Source organism: Ambystoma mexicanum, chromosome 12 (assembly GCF_040938575.1).
Source record: "Ambystoma mexicanum isolate Mex_15411 chromosome 12, UKY_AmexF1_1, whole genome shotgun sequence".
NCBI classification, from domain to species: Eukaryota; Metazoa; Chordata; class Amphibia; order Caudata; family Ambystomatidae; genus Ambystoma; species Ambystoma mexicanum.
In genome coordinates, this window is record NC_090936.1 from 213,078,076 (window position 1) to 213,102,352 (window position 24,277).

Sequence of the window (24,277 nt, forward strand, 5' to 3'; positions counted from 1 at the left end):
AACTTGAGACCCTCCCTATAGCATGAGATGTGATATCCAAGTCCTTCCCATTCCAATCCGGAGACCCTTCCTATAGCATGAGATGTGATATCTCAATGCTTCTAATACCAAACCTGAGACCCTTCCTATAACATGAGATGGGAATATCCAACTCCTTCCCATTCCAATCCTGAGACCCTTCCGATAGCAGAGATGTGATATCTCAATGCTTATACCAAACCTGAGACCCTTCCTATGGCATGAGATGTGATATCCAACTCCTTGCCATTCAAATCCTGAGACCCTTCCTATAGCATGAGATGTGATATCTCAATGCTTCTAATACCAAACCTGAGACCCTTCCTATAACATGAGATGGGAATATCCAACTCCTTCCCATTCCAATCCTGAGACCCTTCCGATAGCAGAGATGTGATATCTCAATGCTTATACCAAACCTGAGACCCTTCCTATGGCATGAGATGTGATATCCAAATCCTTCACATTCCAATCCTGAGACCCTTCCTATAGCATGAGATGTGATATCTCAATGCTTCTAATACCAAACCTGAGATCCTTCCTAAAACATGAGATGTGATATCCAATTCCTTCCCATTCCAAACCTGAGACCCTTCCTATTGGATGAGATGTGATATCCAACTCCTTCCCATTCCAACCCTGAGACCCTTCCTATAGCATGAGATGTGATGTCTCAATGCTTCTAATACCAAACCTGAGATCCTTCCTATAACATGAGATGTGATTTCCAACTCCTTCCATTCCAATCCTGAGACCCGTCCTATAGCATGAGATGTGATATCTCAATGCTTATACCAAACCTGAGACTCTTCCTATAGCATGAGATGTGATATCCAACTACTTCCCATTCCAATCCTGAGACCCTTCCTATAGCATGAGATGTGATATCTCAATGCTTCTAATACCAAACCTGAGATCCTTCCTCTAACATGAAATGTGATATCCAACTCCTTCCCTTTCCAAACCTAAGAGCCTATCTATAGCATGAGATGTGATATCCAAGTCCTTCCCATTCCAACCCTTAGACCCTTCCTACAGCATGCAATATGATATCTCAATGATTCTAATAACAAACCTGAGACCCGTCCTATAACATGAGATGGGATATCCAACTCCTTCCCATTCCAATCCTGAGACACTTCCGATAGCAGAGATGTGATATCTCAATGCTTATACCAAACCTGAGACCCTTCCTATAACATGAGATGTGATATCCAAATCCTTCCCGTTCCAAACCTGAGACCCTTCCTTTAGCATGAGATGTGATATCCAGCTCCTTCCCATTCCAATCCTGAGACACTTCCGATAGCATGAGATGTGATATCTCAATGCTTCTAATATCAAAACTGAGACCCTCCCTATAGCATGATATGTGATATCTAAGTCCTTCCCATTCCAATCCTGAGACACTCCCTATAGCATGAGAAGTGATATCCAACTCTTTCCCATTCCAATCCTGAGACCCTTCCTATAGCATGAGATATGATATCTCAATACTTCTAATACCAAACGTGATTTCCTTCCGATAACATGAGATGTGATATCCAAATCCTTCCCCTTCCAAACCTGAGACCCTCCCTTTAGCATGAAATGTGATATCCAACTCCTTCCCATTCCAATCCTGAGACCCTTCTGATAGCATGAGATGTGATATCTCAATGCTTCTAATACCAAACCTGAGATCCTTCCGATAGCCTGAGATGTGATATCTCAATGCTTCTAATACCAAACCTGAGATCCTTCCTATAACATGAGATGTGATATCCAAATCCTTCCCCTTCCAAACCTGAGACCCTCCCTTTAGCATGAGATGTGATATCCAACTCCTTCCCATTCCATTCCTGAGACCCTTCTGATAGCATGAGATGTGATATCTCAATGCCTCTAATACCAAACCTGAGATCCTACCTCTAACATGAAATGTGATATCCAACTCTTTCCCCTTCCAAACCTGAGAGCCTTCCTATAGCATGAGATGTGATATCCAAGTCCTTCCCATTCCAATCCTGAGACCCTTCCTATAGCTTGAGATGTGATATCCAACTCCTTCCCATTCCAATTCTGAGACCCTTCCTATACTCTGAGACTTGATATCTCAATGCTTCTAATACCAAACCTGAGACCCGTAATATAACATGAGATGTGATATCCAAATCCTTCCCCTTCCAAACCTTAGACCCTTCATTTATCATGAGATGTGATATCCAACTCCTTCCCATTCCAATCCTGAGACCCTTCCGATATCATGAGATGTGATATCTCAAAGCTTCTAATATCAAACTTGAGACCCTCCCTATAGCATGAGATGTGATATCCAAGTCCTTCCCATTCCAATCCGGAGACCCTTCCTATAGCATGAGATGTGATATCTCAATGCTTCTAATACCAAACCTGAGACCCTTCCTATAACATGAGATGGGAATATCCAACTCCTTCCCATTCCAATCCTGAGACCCTTCCGATAGCAGAGATGTGATATCTCAATGCTTATACCAAACCTGAGCCCCTTCCTATGGCATGAGATGTGATATCCAACTCCTTGCCATTCAAATCCTGAGACCCTTCCTATAGCATGAGAAGGGATATCCAACTCCTTCCCAATCCAATCCTGAGACTCTTCCGATAGAAGAGACGTGATATCTCAATGCTTCTACCAAACCTGAGACCCTTCCTTTAGCATGAGATGTGATATCCAAATCCTTCCCGTTCCAAACCTGAGACCCTTCCTTTAGCATGAGATGTGATATCCAGCTCCTTCCCATTCCAATCCTGAGACACTTCCGATAGCATGAGATGTGATATCTCAATGCTTCTAATATCAAAACTGAGACCCTCCCTATAGCATGATATGTGATATCTAAGTCCTTCCCATTCCAATCCTGAGACACTCCCTATAGCATGAGAAGTGATATCCAACTCTTTCCCATTCCAATCCTGAGACCCTTCCTATAGCATGAGATATGATATCTCAATACTTCTAATACCAAACGTGATTTCATTCCGATAACATGAGATGTGATATCCAAATCCTTCCCCTTCCAAACCTGAGACCCTCCCTTTAGCATGAAATGTGATATCCAACTCCTTCCCATTCCAATCCTGAGACCCTTCTGATAGCATGAGATGTGATATCTCAATGCTTCTAATACCAAACCTGAGATCCTTCCGATAGCCTGAGATGTGATATCTCAATGCTTCTAATACCAAACCTGAGATCCTTCCTATAACATGAGATGTGATATCCAAATCCTTCCCCTTCCAAACCTGAGACCCTCCCTTTAGCATGAGATGTGATATCCAACTCCTTCCCATTCCATTCCTGAGACCCTTCTGATAGCATGAGATGTGATATCTCAATGCCTCTAATACCAAACCTGAGATCCTACCTCTAACATGAAATGTGATATCCAACTCTTTCCCCTTCCAAACCTGAGAGCCTTCCTATAGCATGAGATGTGATATCCAAGTCCTTCCCATTCCAATCCTGAGACCCTTCCTATAGCTTGAGATGTGATATCCAACTCCTTCCCATTCCAATTCTGAGACCCTTCCTATACTCTGAGACTTGATATCTCAATGCTTCTAATACCAAACCTGAGACCCGTAATATAACATGAGATGTGATATCCAAATCCTTCCCCTTCCAAACCTTAGACCCTTCATTTATCATGAGATGTGATATCCAACTCCTTCCCATTCCAATCCTGAGACCCTTCCGATATCATGAGATGTGATATCTCAAAGCTTCTAATATCAAACTTGAGACCCTCCCTATAGCATGAGATGTGATATCCAAGTCCTTCCCATTCCAATCCGGAGACCCTTCCTATAGCATGAGATGTGATATCTCAATGCTTCTAATACCAAACCTGAGACCCTTCCTATAACATGAGATGGGAATATCCAACTCCTTCCCATTCCAATCCTGAGACCCTTCCGATAGCAGAGATGTGATATCTCAATGCTTATACCAAACCTGAGACCCTTCCTATGGCATGAGATGTGATATCCAACTCCTTGCCATTCAAATCCTGAGACCCTTCCTATAGCATGAGAAGGGATATCCAACTCCTTCCCAATCCAATCCTGAGACCCTTCCGATAGAAGAGACGTGATATCTCAATGCTTCTACCAAACCTGAGACCCTTCCTTTAGCATGAGATGTGATATCCAAATCCTTCACAGTCCAATCCTGAGACCCTTCCTATAGCATGAGATGTGATATCTCAATGCTTCTAATACCAAACCTGAGATCCTTCCTATAACATGAGATGTGATATCCAATTCCTTCCCATTCCAAACCTGAGACCCTTCCTATTGGATGAGATGTGATATCCAACTCCTTCCCATTCCAACCCTGAGACCCTTCCTATAGCATGAGATGTGATGTCTCAATGCTTCTAATACCAAACCTGAGATCCTTCCTATAACATGAGATTTGATATCCAACTCCTTCCATTCCAATCCTGAGACCCGTCCTATAGCATGAGATGTGATATCTCAATGCTTATACCAAACCTGAGACCCTTCCTATAGCATGAGATGTGATATCCAACTACTTCCCATTCCAATCCTGAGACCCTTCCTATAGCATGAGATGTGATGTCTCAATGCTTCTAATACCAAACCTGAGATCCTTCCTCTAACATGAAATGTGATATCCAACTCCTTCCCTTTCCAAACCTAAGAGCCTATCTATAGCATGAGATGTGATATCCAAGTCCTTCCCATTCCAATCCTGAGACCCTTCCTATAACATGAAATGTGGTATCCAACTCCTTCCCATTCCAACCTGAGACCCTTCCTATAGCATGAGATGGGATATCCAACTTCTTCCAAATCCAATACTGATACCCTTCCGATAGCATGAGATGTGATATCCCAATGCTTCTACCAAACCTGAGACCCATACTATGGCATGAGATGTGATATCAAACTCCTTCCCATTCCAATTCTGAGACCCTTCCTATAGCTTGAGGTGTGATATCCAACTCCTTCCCATTCCAATTCTGAGACCCTTCTTATACCATGAGACTTGATATCTCAATGCTTCTAATACCAAACCTGAGACCCGTCCTATAACATGAGATGTGATATCCAAATCCTTCCCCTTCCAAACCTTAGACCCTTCCTTTATCATGAGATGTGGTATCCAACTCCTTCCCATTCCAATCCGGAGACCCTTCCGATATCATGAGATTTGTTATCTCAATGCTTCTAATATCAAACTTGAGACCCTCCCTATAGCATGAGATGTGACATCCAAGTCCTTCCCATTCCAATCCTGAGACCCTTCCTATAGCATGAGATGTGATATCTCTATGCTTCTAATACCAAACCTGAGACCCTTCCTATAACATGAGATGGGATATCCAACTCCTTCCCATTCCAATCCTGAGACCCTTCCGATAGCAGAGATGTGATATCTCAATGCTTATACTAAACATGAGACCGTTCCTGTGGCCTGAGATGTCATATACAACTCCTTCCCATTCCAATCCTGAGACCCTTCCTTTAGCATGAGATGTGATATCTCAATGCTTATACCAAATCTGAGACCCTTCCTATAGCATGAGATGTGATATCTCAATGCTTATACCAAACCTGAGAGCCTACCTATAGCATGAGATGTGATATCCAAGTCCATCCCATTCCAATCCTTAGACCCTTCCTACAGCATGCAATGTGAAATCTCAATGATTCTAATACCAAACCAGAGACTCTTACTATAACATGAGATGGGATATCCAACTCTTTCCCATTCCAATCCTGAGCCGCTTCCGATAGCAGAGATGTGATATCTCAATGCTTATACCAAACCTGAGACCCTTTCTATAACATGAGATGTGATATCCAACTCCTTCCCGTTCCAAACCTGAGACACTAACTATAGCATATGTGATATCCAACTCCTTCCCATTCCAAACATGAGACCCTTCCTATAGCAAGAAAGTAATATCCAACTCCTACCCATTCCAATCCTGAGACCCTTCCTATAGCAAGAGATGTGACATCCAAATCCTTCCCATTCCAATCCTGAGTCCCTTCCTATAACATGAGATGTGATATCCAACTCCTTCCCATTCCAACCTGAGACACTTCCTATAGCATGAGAAGGGATATCCAACTCCTCCCCAATCCAATCCTGAGACCCTTCCGATAGCAGAGATGTGATATCTCAATGCTTATACCAAACCTGAGACTCTTCCTATAGCATGAGATGTGATATCCAACTACTTCCCATTCCAATCCTGAGACCCTTCCTATAGCATGAGATGTGATATCTCAATGCTTCTAATACCAAACCTGAGATCCTTCCTCTAACATGAAATGTGATATCCAACTCCTTCCCTTTCCAAACCTAAGAGCCTATCTATAGCATGAGATGTGATATCCAAGTCCTTCCCATTCCAACCCTTAGACCCTTCCTACAGCATGCAATATGATATCTCAATGATTCTAATAACAAACCTGAGACCCGTCCTATAACATGAGATGGGATATCCAACTCCTTCCCATTCCAATCCTGAGACACTTCCGATAGCAGAGATGTGATATCTCAATGCTTATACCAAACCTGAGACCCTTCCTATAACATGAGATGTGATATCCAAATCCTTCCCGTTCCAAACCTGAGACCCTTCCTTTAGCATGAGATGTGATATCCAGCTCCTTCCCATTCCAATCCTGAGACACTTCCGATAGCATGAGATGTGATATCTCAATGCTTCTAATATCAAAACTGAGACCCTCCCTATAGCATGATATGTGATATCTAAGTCCTTCCCATTCCAATCCTGAGACACTCCCTATAGCATGAGAAGTGATATCCAACTCTTTCCCATTCCAATCCTGAGACCCTTCCTATAGCATGAGATATGATATCTCAATACTTCTAATACCAAACGTGATTTCCTTCCGATAACATGAGATGTGATATCCAAATCCTTCCCCTTCCAAACCTGAGACCCTCCCTTTAGCATGAAATGTGATATCCAACTCCTTCCCATTCCAATCCTGAGACCCTTCTGATAGCATGAGATGTGATATCTCAATGCTTCTAATACCAAACCTGAGATCCTTCCGATAGCCTGAGATGTGATATCTCAATGCTTCTAATACCAAACCTGAGATCCTTCCTATAACATGAGATGTGATATCCAAATCCTTCCCCTTCCAAACCTGAGACCCTCCCTTTAGCATGAGATGTGATATCCAACTCCTTCCCATTCCATTCCTGAGACCCTTCTGATAGCATGAGATGTGATATCTCAATGCCTCTAATACCAAACCTGAGATCCTACCTCTAACATGAAATGTGATATCCAACTCTTTCCCCTTCCAAACCTGAGAGCCTTCCTATAGCATGAGATGTGATATCCAAGTCCTTCCCATTCCAATCCTGAGACCCTTCCTATAGCTTGAGATGTGATATCCAACTCCTTCCCATTCCAATTCTGAGACCCTTCCTATACTCTGAGACTTGATATCTCAATGCTTCTAATACCAAACCTGAGACCCGTAATATAACATGAGATGTGATATCCAAATCCTTCCCCTTCCAAACCTTAGACCCTTCATTTATCATGAGATGTGATATCCAACTCCTTCCCATTCCAATCCTGAGACCCTTCCGATATCATGAGATGTGATATCTCAAAGCTTCTAATATCAAACTTGAGACCCTCCCTATAGCATGAGATGTGATATCCAAGTCCTTCCCATTCCAATCCGGAGACCCTTCCTATAGCATGAGATGTGATATCTCAATGCTTCTAATACCAAACCTGAGACCCTTCCTATAACATGAGATGGGAATATCCAACTCCTTCCCATTCCAATCCTGAGACCCTTCCGATAGCAGAGATGTGATATCTCAATGCTTATACCAAACCTGAGCCCCTTCCTATGGCATGAGATGTGATATCCAACTCCTTGCCATTCAAATCCTGAGACCCTTCCTATAGCATGAGAAGGGATATCCAACTCCTTCCCAATCCAATCCTGAGACTCTTCCGATAGAAGAGACGTGATATCTCAATGCTTCTACCAAACCTGAGACCCTTCCTTTAGCATGAGATGTGATATCCAAATCCTTCCCGTTCCAAACCTGAGACCCTTCCTTTAGCATGAGATGTGATATCCAGCTCCTTCCCATTCCAATCCTGAGACACTTCCGATAGCATGAGATGTGATATCTCAATGCTTCTAATATCAAAACTGAGACCCTCCCTATAGCATGATATGTGATATCTAAGTCCTTCCCATTCCAATCCTGAGACACTCCCTATAGCATGAGAAGTGATATCCAACTCTTTCCCATTCCAATCCTGAGACCCTTCCTATAGCATGAGATATGATATCTCAATACTTCTAATACCAAACGTGATTTCATTCCGATAACATGAGATGTGATATCCAAATCCTTCCCCTTCCAAACCTGAGACCCTCCCTTTAGCATGAAATGTGATATCCAACTCCTTCCCATTCCAATCCTGAGACCCTTCTGATAGCATGAGATGTGATATCTCAATGCTTCTAATACCAAACCTGAGATCCTTCCGATAGCCTGAGATGTGATATCTCAATGCTTCTAATACCAAACCTGAGATCCTTCCTATAACATGAGATGTGATATCCAAATCCTTCCCCTTCCAAACCTGAGACCCTCCCTTTAGCATGAGATGTGATATCCAACTCCTTCCCATTCCATTCCTGAGACCCTTCTGATAGCATGAGATGTGATATCTCAATGCCTCTAATACCAAACCTGAGATCCTACCTCTAACATGAAATGTGATATCCAACTCTTTCCCCTTCCAAACCTGAGAGCCTTCCTATAGCATGAGATGTGATATCCATGTCCTTCCCATTCCAATCCTGAGACCCTTCCTATAGCTTGAGATGTGATATCCAACTCCTTCCCATTCCAATTCTGAGACCCTTCCTATACTCTGAGACTTGATATCTCAATGCTTCTAATACCAAACCTGAGACCCGTAATATAACATGAGATGTGATATCCAAATCCTTCCCCTTCCAAACCTTAGACCCTTCATTTATCATGAGATGTGATATCCAACTCCTTCCCATTCCAATCCTGAGACCCTTCCGATATCATGAGATGTGATATCTCAAAGCTTCTAATATCAAACTTGAGACCCTCCCTATAGCATGAGATGTGATATCCAAGTCCTTCCCATTCCAATCCGGAGACCCTTCCTATAGCATGAGATGTGATATCTCAATGCTTCTAATACCAAACCTGAGACCCTTCCTATAACATGAGATGGGAATATCCAACTCCTTCCCATTCCAATCCTGAGACCCTTCCGATAGCAGAGATGTGATATCTCAATGCTTATACCAAACCTGAGACCCTTCCTATGGCATGAGATGTGATATCCAACTCCTTGCCATTCAAATCCTGAGACCCTTCCTATAGCATGAGAAGGGATATCCAACTCCTTCCCAATCCAATCCTGAGACCCTTCCGATAGAAGAGACGTGATATCTCAATGCTTCTACCAAACCTGAGACCCTTCCTTTAGCATGAGATGTGATATCCAAATCCTTCACAGTCCAATCCTGAGACCCTTCCTATAGCATGAGATGTGATATCTCAATGCTTCTAATACCAAACCTGAGATCCTTCCTATAACATGAGATGTGATATCCAATTCCTTCCCATTCCAAACCTGAGACCCTTCCTATTGGATGAGATGTGATATCCAACTCCTTCCCATTCCAACCCTGAGACCCTTCCTATAGCATGAGATGTGATGTCTCAATGCTTCTAATACCAAACCTGAGATCCTTCCTATAACATGAGATTTGATATCCAACTCCTTCCATTCCAATCCTGAGACCCGTCCTATAGCATGAGATGTGATATCTCAATGCTTATACCAAACCTGAGACCCTTCCTATAGCATGAGATGTGATATCCAACTACTTCCCATTCCAATCCTGAGACCCTTCCTATAGCATGAGATGTGATGTCTCAATGCTTCTAATACCAAACCTGAGATCCTTCCTCTAACATGAAATGTCATATCCAACTCCTTCCCTTTCCAAACCTAAGAGCCTATCTATAGCATGAGATGTGATATCCAAGTCCTTCCCATTCCAATCCTTAGACCCTTCCTACAGCATGCAATATGATATCTCAATGATTCTAATAACAAACCTGAGACCCGTCCTATAGCATGAGATATGATATCCAAGTCCTTCCCATTCCAATCCTGAGACCCTTCCTATAACATGAAATGTGGTATCCAACTCCTTCCCATTCCAACCTGAGACCCTTCCTATAGCATGAGATGGGATATCCAACTTCTTCCAAATCCAATACTGATACCCTTCCGATAGCATGAGATGTGATATCCCAATGCTTCTACCAAACCTGAGACCCATACTATGGCATGAGATGTGATATCAAACTCCTTCCCATTCCAATTCTGAGACCCTTCCTATAGCTTGAGGTGTGATATCCAACTCCTTCCCATTCCAATTCTGAGACCCTTCTTATACCATGAGACTTGATATCTCAATGCTTCTAATACCAAACCTGAGACCCGTCCTATAACATGAGATGTGATATCCAAATCCTTCCCCTTCCAAACCTTAGACCCTTCCTTTATCATGAGATGTGGTATCCAACTCCTTCCCATTCCAATCCGGAGACCCTTCCGATATCATGAGATTTGTTATCTCAATGCTTCTAATATCAAACTTGAGACCCTCCCTATAGCATGAGATGTGACATCCAAGTCCTTCCCATTCCAATCCTGAGACCCTTCCTATAGCATGAGATGTGATATCTCTATGCTTCTAATACCAAACCTGAGACCCTTCCTATAACATGAGATGGGATATCCAACTCCTTCCCATTCCAATCCTGAGACCCTTCCGATAGCAGAGATGTGATATCTCAATGCTTATACTAAACCTGAGACCCTTCCTGTGGCCTGAGATGTCATATACAACTCCTTCCCATTCCAATCCTGAGACCCTTCCTTTAGCATGAGATGTGATATCTCAATGCTTATACCAAATCTGAGACCCTTCCTATAGCATGAGATGTGATATCTCAATGCTTATACCAAACCTGAGAGCCTACCTATAGCATGAGATGTGATATCCAAGTCCATCCCATTCCAATCCTTAGACCCTTCCTACAGCATGCAATGTGAAATCTCAATGATTCTAATACCAAACCAGAGACTCTTACTATAACATGAGATGGGATATCCAACTCTTTCCCATTCCAATCCTGAGCCGCTTCCGATAGCAGAGATGTGATATCTCAATGCTTATACCAAACCTGAGACCCTTTCTATAACATGAGATGTGATATCCAACTCCTTCCCGTTCCAAACCTGAGACACTAACTATAGCATATGTGATATCCAACTCCTTCCCATTCCAAACATGAGACCCTTCCTATAGCAAGAAAGTAATATCCAACTCCTACCCATTCCAATCCTGAGACCCTTCCTATAGCAAGAGATGTGACATCCAAATCCTTCCCATTCCAATCCTGAGTCCCTTCCTATAACATGAGATGTGATATCCAACTCCTTCCCATTCCAACCTGAGACACTTCCTATAGCATGAGAAGGGATATCCAACTCCTCCCCAATCCAATCCTGAGACCCTTCCGATAGCAGAGATGTGATATCTCAATGCTTATACCAAACCTGAGACCCTTCCTATGGCATGAGATGTGATATCCAAATCCTTCCCAATCCAATCCTGAGACCCTTCCGATAGCAGAGACGTGATATCTCAATGCTTCTACCAAACCTGAGACCCTTCCTTTAGCATGAGATGTGATATCCAAATCCTTCACATTCCAATCCTGAGACCCTTCCTATAGCATGAGATGTGATATCTCAATGCTTCTAATACCAAACCTGAGATCCTTCCTATAACATGAGATGTGATATCCAATTCCTTCCCATTCCAAACCTGAGACCCTTCCTATTGGATGAGATGTGATATCCAACTCCTTCCCATTCCAACCCTGAGACCCTTACTATAGCATGAGATGTGATGTCTCAATGCTTCTAATACCAAACCTGAGATCCTTCCTATAACATGAGATGTGATATCCAACTCCTTCCATTCCAATCCTGAGACCCGTCCTATAGCATGAGATGTGATATCTCAATGCTTATACCAAACCTGAGACCCTTCCTATAGCATGAGATGTGATATCCAACTACTTCCCATTCCAATCCTGAGACCCTTCCTATAGCATGAGATGTGATATCTCAATGCTTTTAATACCAAACCTGAGATCCTTCCTCTAACATGAAATGTGATATCCAACTCCTTCCCTTTCCAAACCTAAGAGCCTATCTATAGCATAAGATGTGATATCCAAGTCCTTCCCATTCCAACCCTTAGACCCTTCCTACAGCATGCAATATGATATCTCAATGATTCTAATAACAAACCTGAGACCCGTCCTATAACATGAGATGGTATATCCAACTCCTTCCCATTCCATTCCTGAGACACTTCCGATGGCAGAGATGTGATATCTCAATGCTTATACCAAACCTGAGACCCTTCCTATAACATGAGATGTGATGTCCAAATCCTTCCCGTTCCAAACCTGAGACCCTTCCTTTAGCATGAGATGTGATATCCAGCTCCTTCCCATTCCAATCCTGAGACACTTCCGATAGCATGAGATGTGATATCTCAATGCTTCTAATATCAAAACTGAGACCCTCCCTATAGCTTGATATGTGATATCTAAGTCCTTCCCATTCCAATCCTGAGACACTCCCTATAGCATGAGATGTGATATCCAACTCTTTCCCATTCCAATCCTGAGACCCTTCCTATAGCATGAGATATGATATCTCAATACTTCTAATACCAAACGTGAGATCCTTCCGATAACATGAGATGTGATATCCAAATCCTTCCCCTTCCAAACCTGAGACCCTACCTTTAGCATGAGATGTGATATCCAACTCCTTCCCATTCCAATCCTGAGACCCTTCTGATAGCATGAGATGTGATATCTCAATGCTTCTAATACCAAACCTGAGATCCTTCCGATAGCATGAGATGTGATATCTCAATGCTTCTAATACCAAACCTGAGATCCTTCCTATAACATGAGATGTGATATCCAAATCCTTCCCCTTCCAAACCTGCGACCCTCCCTTTAGCATGAGATGTGATATCCAGCTCCTTCCCATTCCAATCCTGAGACACTTCCGATAGCATGAGATGTGATATCTCAATGCTTCTAATATCAAAACTGAGACCCTCCCTATAGCATGATATGTGATATCTAAGTCCTTCCCATTCCAATCCTGAGACCCTTCCTATAGCTTGAGATGTGATATCCAACTCCTTCCCATTCCAATTCTGAGACCCTTCCTATACTCTGAGACTTGATATCTCAATGCTTCTAATACCAAACCTGAGACCCGTAATATAACATGAGATGTGATATCCAAATCCTTCCACTTCCAAACCTTAGACCCTTCCTTTATCATGAGATGTGATATCCAACTCCTTCCCATTCCAATCCTGAGACCCTTTCGATATCATGAGATGTGATGTCTCAAAGCTTCTAATATCAAACTTGAGACCCTCCCTATAGCATGAGATGTGATATCCAAGTCCTTCCCATTCCAATCCTGAGACCCTTCCTATAGCATGAGATGTGATATCTCAATGCTTCTAATACCAAACCTGAGACCCTTCCTATAACATGAGATGGGAATATCCAACTCCTTCCCATTCCAATCCTGAGACCCTTCCGATAGCAGAGATGTGATATCTCAATGCTTATACCAAACCTGAGACCCTTCCTATGGCATGAGATGTGATATCCAACTCCTTGCCATTCAAATCCTGAGACCCTTCCTATAGCATGAGAAGGGATATCCAACTCCTTCCCAATCCAATCCTGAGACCCTTCCGATAGCAGAGACGTGATATCTCAATGCTTCTACCAAACCTGAGACCCTTCCTTTAGCATGAGATGTGATATCCAAATCCTTCACATTCCAATCCTGAGACCCTTCCTATAGCATGAGATGTGATATCTCAATGCTTCTAATACCAAACCTGAGATCCTTCCTATAGCATGAGATGTGATATCCAATTCCTTCCCATTCCAAACCTGAGACCCTTCCTATTGGATGAGATGTGATATCCAAGTCCTTCCCATTCCAACCCTTAGACCCTTCCTACAGCATGCAATATGATATCTCAATGATTCTAATAACAAACCTGAGACCCGTCCTATAACATGAGATGGTATATCCAACTCCTTCCCATTCCATTCCTGAGACACTTCCGATAGCAGAGATGTGATATCTCAATGCTTATACCAAACCTGAGACCCTTCCTATAACATGAGATGTGATGTCCAAATCCTTCCCGTTCCAAACCTGAGACCCTTCCTTTAGCATGAGATGTGATATCCAGCTCCTTCCCATTCCAATCCTGAGACACTTCCGATAGCATGAGATGTGATATCTCAATGCTTCTAATATCAAAACTGAGACCCTCCCTATAGCTTGATATGTGATATCTAAGTCCTTCCCATTCCAATCCTGAGACACTCCCTATAGCATGAGATGTGATATCCAACTCTTTCCCATTCCAATCCTGAGACCCTTCCTATAGCATGAGATATGATATCTCAATACTTCTAATACCAAACGTGAGATCCTTCCGATAACATGAGATGTGATATCCAAATCCTTCCCCTTCCAAACCTGAGACCCTACCTTTAGCATGAGATGTGATATCCAACTCCTTCCCATTCCAATCCTGAGACCCTTCTGATAGCATGAGATGTGATATCTCAATGCTTCTAATACCAAACCTGAGATCCTTCCGATAGCATGAGATGTGATATCTCAATGCTTCTAATACCAAACCTGAGATCCTTCCTATAACATGAGATGTGATATCCAAATCCTTCCCCTTCCAAACCTGCGACCCTCCCTTTAGCATGAGATGTGATATCCAGCTCCTTCCCATTCCAATCCTGAGACACTTCCGATAGCATGAGATGTGATATCTCAATGCTTCTAATATCAAAACTGAGACCCTCCCTATAGCATGATATGTGATATCTAAGTCCTTCCCATTCCAATCCTGAGACCCTTCCTATAGCTTGAGATGTGATATCCAACTCCTTCCCATTCCAATTCTGAGACCCTTCCTATACTCTGAGACTTGATATCTCAATGCTTCTAATACCAAACCTGAGACCCGTAATATAACATGAGATGTGATATCCAAATCCTTCCACTTCCAAACCTTAGACCCTTCCTTTATCATGAGATGTGATATCCAACTCCTTCCCATTCCAATCCTGAGACCCTTTCGATATCATGAGATGTGATGTCTCAAAGCTTCTAATATCAAACTTGAGACCCTCCCTATAGCATGAGATGTGATATCCAAGTCCTTCCCATTCCAATCCTGAGACCCTTCCTATAGCATGAGATGTGATATCTCAATGCTTCTAATACCAAACCTGAGACCCTTCCTATAACATGAGATGGGAATATCCAACTCCTTCCCATTCCAATCCTGAGACCCTTCCGATAGCAGAGATGTGATATCTCAATGCTTATACCAAACCTGAGACCCTTCCTATGGCATGAGATGTGATATCCAACTCCTTGCCATTCAAATCCTGAGACCCTTCCTATAGCATGAGAAGGGATATCCAACTCCTTCCCAATCCAATCCTGAGACCCTTCCGATAGCAGAGACGTGATATCTCAATGCTTCTACCAAACCTGAGACCCTTCCTTTAGCATGAGATGTGATATCCAAATCCTTCACATTCCAATCCTGAGACCCTTCCTATAGCATGAGATGTGATATCTCAATGCTTCTAATACCAAACCTGAGATCCTTCCTATAGCATGAGATGTGATATCCAATTCCTTCCCATTCCAAACCTGAGACCCTTCCTATTGGATGAGATGTGATATCCAACTCCTTCCCATTCCAACCCTGAGACCCTTCCTATAGCATGAGATGTGATGTCTCAATGCTTCTAATACCAAACCTGAGATCCTTCCTATAACATGAGATGTGATATCCAACTCCTTCCATTCCAATCCTGAGACCCTTCCTATAGTATGTGATGTGATATCTCAATGCTTCTAATACCAAACCTGAGATCCTTCCTCTAACATGAAATGTGATATCCAACTCCTTCCCTTTCCAAACCTAAGAGCCTATCTATAGCATGAGATGTGATATCCAAGGCCTTCCCATTCCAATCCTTAGACCCTTCCTACAGCATGCAATATGATATCTCAATGATTCTAACAACAAACCTGAGACCCGTCCTATAGCATGAGATATGATATCCAAGTCCTTCCCATTCCAATCCTGAGACCCTTCCTATAACATGAAATGTGATATCCAACTCTTTCCCATTCCAACCTGAGACCCTTCCTATAGCATGAGATGGGATATCCAACTTCTTCCAAATCCAATACTGATACCCTTCCGATAGCATGAGATGTGATATCCCAATGCTTCTACCAAACCTGAGACCCATACTATGGCATGAGATGTGATATCAAACTCCTTCCCATTCCAATCCTGAGACCCTTCCTATAGCTTGAGGTGTGATATCCAACTCCTTCCCATTCCAATTCTGAGACCCTTCTTATACCATGAGACTTGATATCTCAATGCTTCTAATACCAAACCTGAGACCCGTCCTATAACATGAGATGTGATATCCAAATCCTTCCCCTTCCAAACCTTAGACCCTTCCTTTATCATGAGATGTGGTATCCAACTCCTTCCCATTCCAATCCTGAGACCCTTCCTTTATCATGAGATGTGATATCTCTATGCTTCTAATACCAAACCTGAGACCCTTCCTATAACATGAGATGGGATATCCAACTCCTTCTCATTCCAATCCTGAGACCCTTCCGATAGCAGAGATGTGATATCTCAATCCTTATACCAAACCTGAGACCCTTCCTATGGCCTGAGATGTCATATACAACTCCTTCCCATTCCAATCCTGAGACCCTTCCTTTAGCATGAGATGTGATATCTCAATGCTTATACCAAATCTGAGACCCTTCCTATAGCATGAGATGTGATATCCAAATCCTTCCCATTCCAATCCTGAGACCCTTCCTATAGCACGAGATGTGATATCTCAATGCTTATACCAAACCTGAGAGCCTACCTATAGCATGAGATGTGATATCCAAGTCCATCCCATTCCAATCCTTAGACCCTTCCTACATCATGCGATGTGATATCTCAATGATTCTAATACCAAACCAGAGACTCTTACTATAACATGAGATGGGATATCCAACTCCTTCCAATTCCAATCCTGAGCCGCTTCCGATAGCGGAGATGTGATATCTCAATGCTTATACCAAACCTGAGACCCTTCCTATAACATGAGATGTGATATCCAACTCCTTCCCGTTCCAAACCTGAGACACTAACTATAGCATATGTGATATCCAACTCCTTCCCATTCCAAACATGAGACCCTTCCTATAGCAAGAAAGTAATATCCAACTCCTACCCATTCCAATCCTGAGACCCTTCCTATAGCAAGAGATGTGATATCCAAATCCTTCCCATTCCAATCCTGAGACCCTTCCTATAACATGAGATGTGATATCCAACTCCTTCCCATTCCAACCTGAGACACTTCCTATAGCATGAGAAGGGATATCCAACTCCTTCCCAATCCAATCCTGAGACCCTTCCGATAGCAGAGATGTGATATCTCAATGCTTATACCAAACCTGACACCCTTCCTATGGCATGAGATGTGATATCCAACTCCTCGCCATTCAAATCCTGAGACCCTTCCTATAGCATGAGAAGGGATATCCAACTCCTTCCCAATCCAATCCTGAGACCCTTCCGATAGCAGAGACGTGATATCTCAATGCTTCTACCAAACCTGAGACCCTTCCTTTAGCATGAGATGTGATATCCAAATCCTTCACATTCCAATCCTGAGACCCTTCCTATAGCATGAGATGTGATAACTCAATGCTTCTAATACCAAACCTGAGATCCTTCCTAAAACATGAGATGTGATATCCAATTCCTTCCCATTCCAAACCTGAAACCCTTCATATTGGATGAGATGTGATATCCAACTCCTTCCCATTCCAACCCTGAGACCCTTCCTATAGCATGAGATGTGATGTCTCAATGCTTCTAATACCAAACCTGAGATCCTTCCTATAACATGAGATGTGATATCCAACTCCTTCCAAATCCAATACTGATACCCTTCCGATAGCATGAGATGTGATATCCCAATGCTTCTACCAAACCTGAGACCCATACTATGGCATGAGATGTGATATCAAACTCCTTCCCATTCCAATCCTGAGACCCTTCCTATAGCTTGAGGTGTGATATCCAACTCTTCCCATTCCAATTCTGAGACCCTTCTTATACCATGAGACTTGATATCTCAATGCTTCTAATACCAAACCTGAGACCCGTCCTATAACATGAGATGTGATATCCAAATCCTTCCCCTTCCAAACCTTAGACCCTTCCTTTATCATGAGATGTGATATCCAACACCTTCCCATTCCAATCCTGAGACCCTTCCGATATCATGAGATTTGTTATCTCAATGCTTCTAATATCAAACTTGAGACCCTCCCTATAGCATGAGATGTGACATCCAAGTCCTTCCCATTCCAATCCTGAGTCCCTTCCTATAGCATGAGATGTGATATCTCTATGCTTCTAATACCAAACCTGAGACCCTTCCTATAACATGAGATGGGATATCCAACTCCTTCCGATTCCAATCCTGAGACCCTTCCGATAGCAGAGATGTGATATCTCAATGCTTATACCAACCCTGAGAACCTTCCTATGGCCTGAGATGTCATATACAACTCCTTCCCATTCCAATCCTGAGACCCTTCCTTTAGCATGAGATGTGATATCTCAATGCTTATACCAAATCTGAGACCCTTCCTATAGCATGAGATGTGATATCCAATTCCTTCCCATTCCAAACCTGAGAGCCTACCTATAGCATGAGATGTGATATCCAAGTCCATCCCATTCCAATCCTTAGACCCTTCCTACAGCATGCGATGTGATATCTCAATGATTCTAATACCAAACCAGAGACTCTTCCTATAACATGAGATGGGATATCCAACTCCTTCCCATTCCAATCCTGAGCCACTTCCGATAGCTGAGATGTGATATCTCAATGCTTATACCAAACCTGAGACCCTTCCTATAACATGAGATGTGATATCCAACTCCTTCCCGTTCCAAACCTGAGACACTAACTATAGCATATGTGATATCCAACTCTTTCCCCTTCCAAACCTGAGAGCCTTCCTATAGCAAGAAAGCAATATCCAACTCCTACCCATTCCAATCCTGAGACCCTTCATATAGCAAGAGATGTGATATCCAAATCCTTCCCATTCCAATCCTGAGACCCTTCCTATAACATGAGATGTGATATCCAACTCCTTCACATTCCAACCTGAGACACTTCCTATAGCATGAGAAGGGATATCCAACTCCTTCCCAATCCAATCCTGAGACCCTTCCGATAGCAGAGATGTGATATCTCAATGCTTATACCAAACCTGAGACCCTTCCTATGGCATGAGATGTGATATCCAACTCCTTGCCATTCAAATCCTGAGACCCTTCCTATAGCATGAGATGTGATATCTCTATGCTTCTAATACCAAACCTGAGACCCTTCCTATAACATGAGATGGGATATCCAACTCCTTCCCATTCCAATCCTGAGACCCTTCCGATAGCAGAGATGTGATATCTCAATGCTTATACCAAACCTGAGAACCTTCCTGTTGAAAGAGATGTCATATATAACTCCTTCCCATTCCAATCCTGAGACCCTTCCTTTAGCATGAGATGTGATATCTCAATGCTTATACCAAATCTGAGACCCTTCCTATAGCATGAGATGTGATATCCAATTCCTTCCCATTCCAATCCTGAGACCCTTCCTATAGCATGAGATGTGATATCTCAATGCTTATACCAAACCTGAGAGCCTACCTATAGCATGAGATGTGATATCCAAGTCCATCCCATTCCAATCCTTAGACCCTTCCTACAGCATGCGATGTGATATCTCAATGATTCTAATACCAAACCAGAGACTCTTCCTATAACATGAGATGTGATATCCAACTCCTTCCCGTTCCAAACCTGAGACACTAACTATAGCATATGTGATATCCAACTCCTTCCCATTCCAAACATGAGACCCTTCCTATAGCAAGAAAGTAATATCCAACTCCTACCCATGCCAATCCTGAGACCCTTCCTATAGCAAGAGATGTGATATCCAAATCCTTCCCATTCAAATCCTGAGACCCTTCCTATAACATGAGATGTGATATCCAACTCCTTCCCATTCCAACCTGAGACACTTCCTATAGCATGAGAAGGGATATCCAACTCCTTCCCAATCCAATCCTGAGACCCTTCCGATAGCAGAGATGTGATATCTCAATGCTTATACCAAACCTGAGACCCTTCCTATGGCATGAGATGTGATATCCAAGTCCTTCCCAATCCAATCCTGAGACCCTTCCGATAGCAGAGACGTGATATCTCAATGCTTCTACCAAACCTGAGACCCTTCCTTTAGCATGAGATGTGATATCCAAATCCTTCACATTCCAATCCTGAGACCCTTCCTATAGCATGAGATGTGATATCTCAATGCTTCTAATACCAAACCTGAGATCCTTCCTATAACATGAGATGTGATATCCAATTCCTTACCATTCCAAACCTGAGACCCTTCCTATTGGATGAGATGTGATATCCAACTCCTTCCCATTCCAACCCTGAGACCCTTTCTATAGCATGAGATGTGATGTCTCAATGCTTCTAATACCAAACCTGAGATCCTTCCTATAACATGAGATGTGATATCCAACTCCTTCCATTCCAATCCTGAGACCCGTCCTATAGCATGAGATGTGATATCTCAATGCTTATACCAAACCTGAGACCCTTCCTATAGCATGAGATGTGATATCCAACTGCTTCCCATTCCAATCCTGAGACCCTTCCTATAGCATGAGATGTGATATCTCAATGCTTCTAAAACCAAACCTGATATCCTTCCTCTAACATGAAATGTGATATCCAACTCTTTCCCTTTCCAAACCTAAGAGCCTATCTATAGCATGAGATGTGATATCCAAGTCCTTCCCATTCCAACCCTTAGACCCTTCCTACAGCATGCAATATGATATCTCAATGATTCTAATAACAAACCTGAGACCCGTCCTATAACATGAGATGGGATATCCAACTCCTTCCCATTCCAATCCTGAGACACTTCCGATAGCAGAGATGTGATATCTCAATGCTTATACCAAACCTGAGACCCTTCCTATAACATGAGATGTGATATCCAAATCCTTCCCGTTCCAAACCTGAGACCCTTCCTTTAGCATGAGATGTGATATCCAGCACCTTCCCATTCCAATCCTGAGACACTTCCGATAGCATGAGATGTGATATCTCAATGCTTCTAATATCAAAACTGAGACCCTCCCTATAGCATGATATGTGATATCTAAGTCCTTCCCATTCCAATCCTGAGACCCTCCCTATAGCATGAGATGTGATATCCAACTCCTTCCCATTCCAATCCTGAGACCCTTCCTATAGCATGAGATATGATATCTCAATACTTCTAATACCAAACGTGAGATCCTTCCGATAACATGAGATGTGATATCCAAATCCTTCCCCTTCCAAACCTGAGACCCTCCCTTTAGCATGAGATGTGATATCCAACTCCTTCCTATTCCAATCCTGAGACTCTTCTGATAGCATGAGATGTGATATCTCAATTCTTCTAATACCAAACCTGAGATCCTTCCGATAGCATGAGATGTGATATCTCAATGCTTCTAATACCAAACCTGAGATCCTTCCTATAACATGAGATGTGATATCCAAATTCTTTCCCTTCCAAACCTGAGACCCTCCCTTTAGCATGAGATGTGATATCCAACTCCTTCCCATTCCATTCCTGAGACCCTTCTGATCGCATGAGATGTGATATCTCAATGCCTCTAATACCAAACCTGAGATCCTACCTCTAACATGAAATGTGATATCCAACTCTTTCCCCTTCCAAACCTGAGAGCCTTCCTATAGCATGAGATGTGATATCCAAGTCCTTCCCATTCCAATCCTGAGACCCTTCCTATAGCTTGAGATGTGATATCCAACTCCTTCCCATTCCAATTCTGAGACCCTTCCTATACTATGAGACTTGATATCTCAATGCTTCTAATACCAAACGTGAGACCCGTAATATAACATGAGATGTGATATCCAAATCCTTCCCCTTCCAAACCTTAGACCCTTCCTTTATCATGAGATGTGATATCCAACTCCTACCCATTCCAATCCTGAGACCCTTCCAATATCATGAGATGGGATATCTCAAAGCTTCTAATATCAAACTTGAGACCCTCCCTATAGCATGAGATGTGATATCCAAGTCCTTACCATTCCAATCCTGAGACCCTTCCGATAGCAGAGATGTGATATCTCAATGCTTATACCAAACCTGAGATCCTTCCTATAACATGAGATGTGATATCCAACTCCTTCCCATTCCAATCCTGAGACACTTCCTATAGCATGAGATGTGATATCTCACTGCTTATACCAAACCTGAGACCCTTCCTATAGCATGAGATGTGATATCCTACTCCTTCCCATTCCAATCCTGAGACCCTTCCTATAGCATGAGATATGATATATCAATACTTCTAATACCAAACGTGAGATCCTTCCGATAACATGAGATGTGATATCCAAATCCTTCCCCTTCCAAACCTGAGACCTTCCCTTTAGCATGAGATGTGATATCCAACTCCTTCCCATTCCAATACTGAGACCCTTCTGATAGCATGAGATGTGATATCTCAATGCTTTTAATACCAAACCTGAGATCCTTCCGATAGCATGAGATGTGATATCTCAATGCTTCTAATACCAAACCTGAGATCCTTCCTATAACATGAGATGTGATATCCAAATCCTTCCCCTTCCAAACCTGAGACCCTCCCTTTAGCATGAGATGTGATATCCAACTCCTTCCCATTCCATTCCTGAGACCCTTCTGATAGCATGAGATGTGATATCTCAATGCCTCTAATACCAAACCTGAGATCCTACCTCTAACATGAAATGTGATATCCAACTCTTTCCCCTTCCAAACCTGAGAGCCTTCCTATAGCATGAGATGTGATATCCAAGTCCTTCCCATTCCAATCCTGAGTCCCTTCCTATAGCTTGAGATGTGATATCCAACTCCTTCCCATTCCAATTCTGAGACCCTTCCTATACTCTGAGACTTGATATCTCAATGCTTCTAATACCAAACCTGAGACCCGTAATATAACATGAGATGTGATATCCAACTCCTTCCCATTCCAATCCTGAGACCCTTCTGATAGCATGAGATGTGATATCTCAGTGCTTCTAATACCAAACCTGAGATCCTTCCGATAGCATGAGATGTGATATCTCAATGCTTCTAATACCAAACCTGAGATCCTTCCTATAACATAAGGTGTGATATCCAAATCCTTCCCCATCCAAACCTGAGACCCTCCCTTTAGCATGAGATGTGATATCCAACTCCTTCCCATTCCATTCCTGAGACCCTTCTGATAGCATGAGATGTGATATCTCAATGCCTCTAATACCAAACCTGAGATCCTACCTCTAACATGAAATGTGATATCCAACTCTTTCCACTTCCAAACCTGAGAGCCTTCCTATAGCATGAGATGTGATATCCAAGTCCTTCCCATTCCAATCCTGAGACCCTTCCTATAGCTTGAGATGTGATATCCAACTCCTTCCCATTCCAATTCTGAGACCCTTCCTATACTCTGAGACTTGATATCTCAATGCTTCTAATACCAAACCTGAGACCCGTAATATAACATGAGATGTGATATCCAAATCCTTCCCCTTCCAAACCTTAGACCCTTCCTTTATCATGAGATGTGATATCCAACTCCTTCCCATTCCAATCCTGAGACCCTTCCGATATCATGAGATGTGATATCTCAAAGCTTCTAATATCAAACTTGAGACCCTCCCTATAGCATGAGATGTGATATCCAAGTCCTTCCCATTCCAATCCTGAGACCCTTCCTATAGCATGAGATGTGAT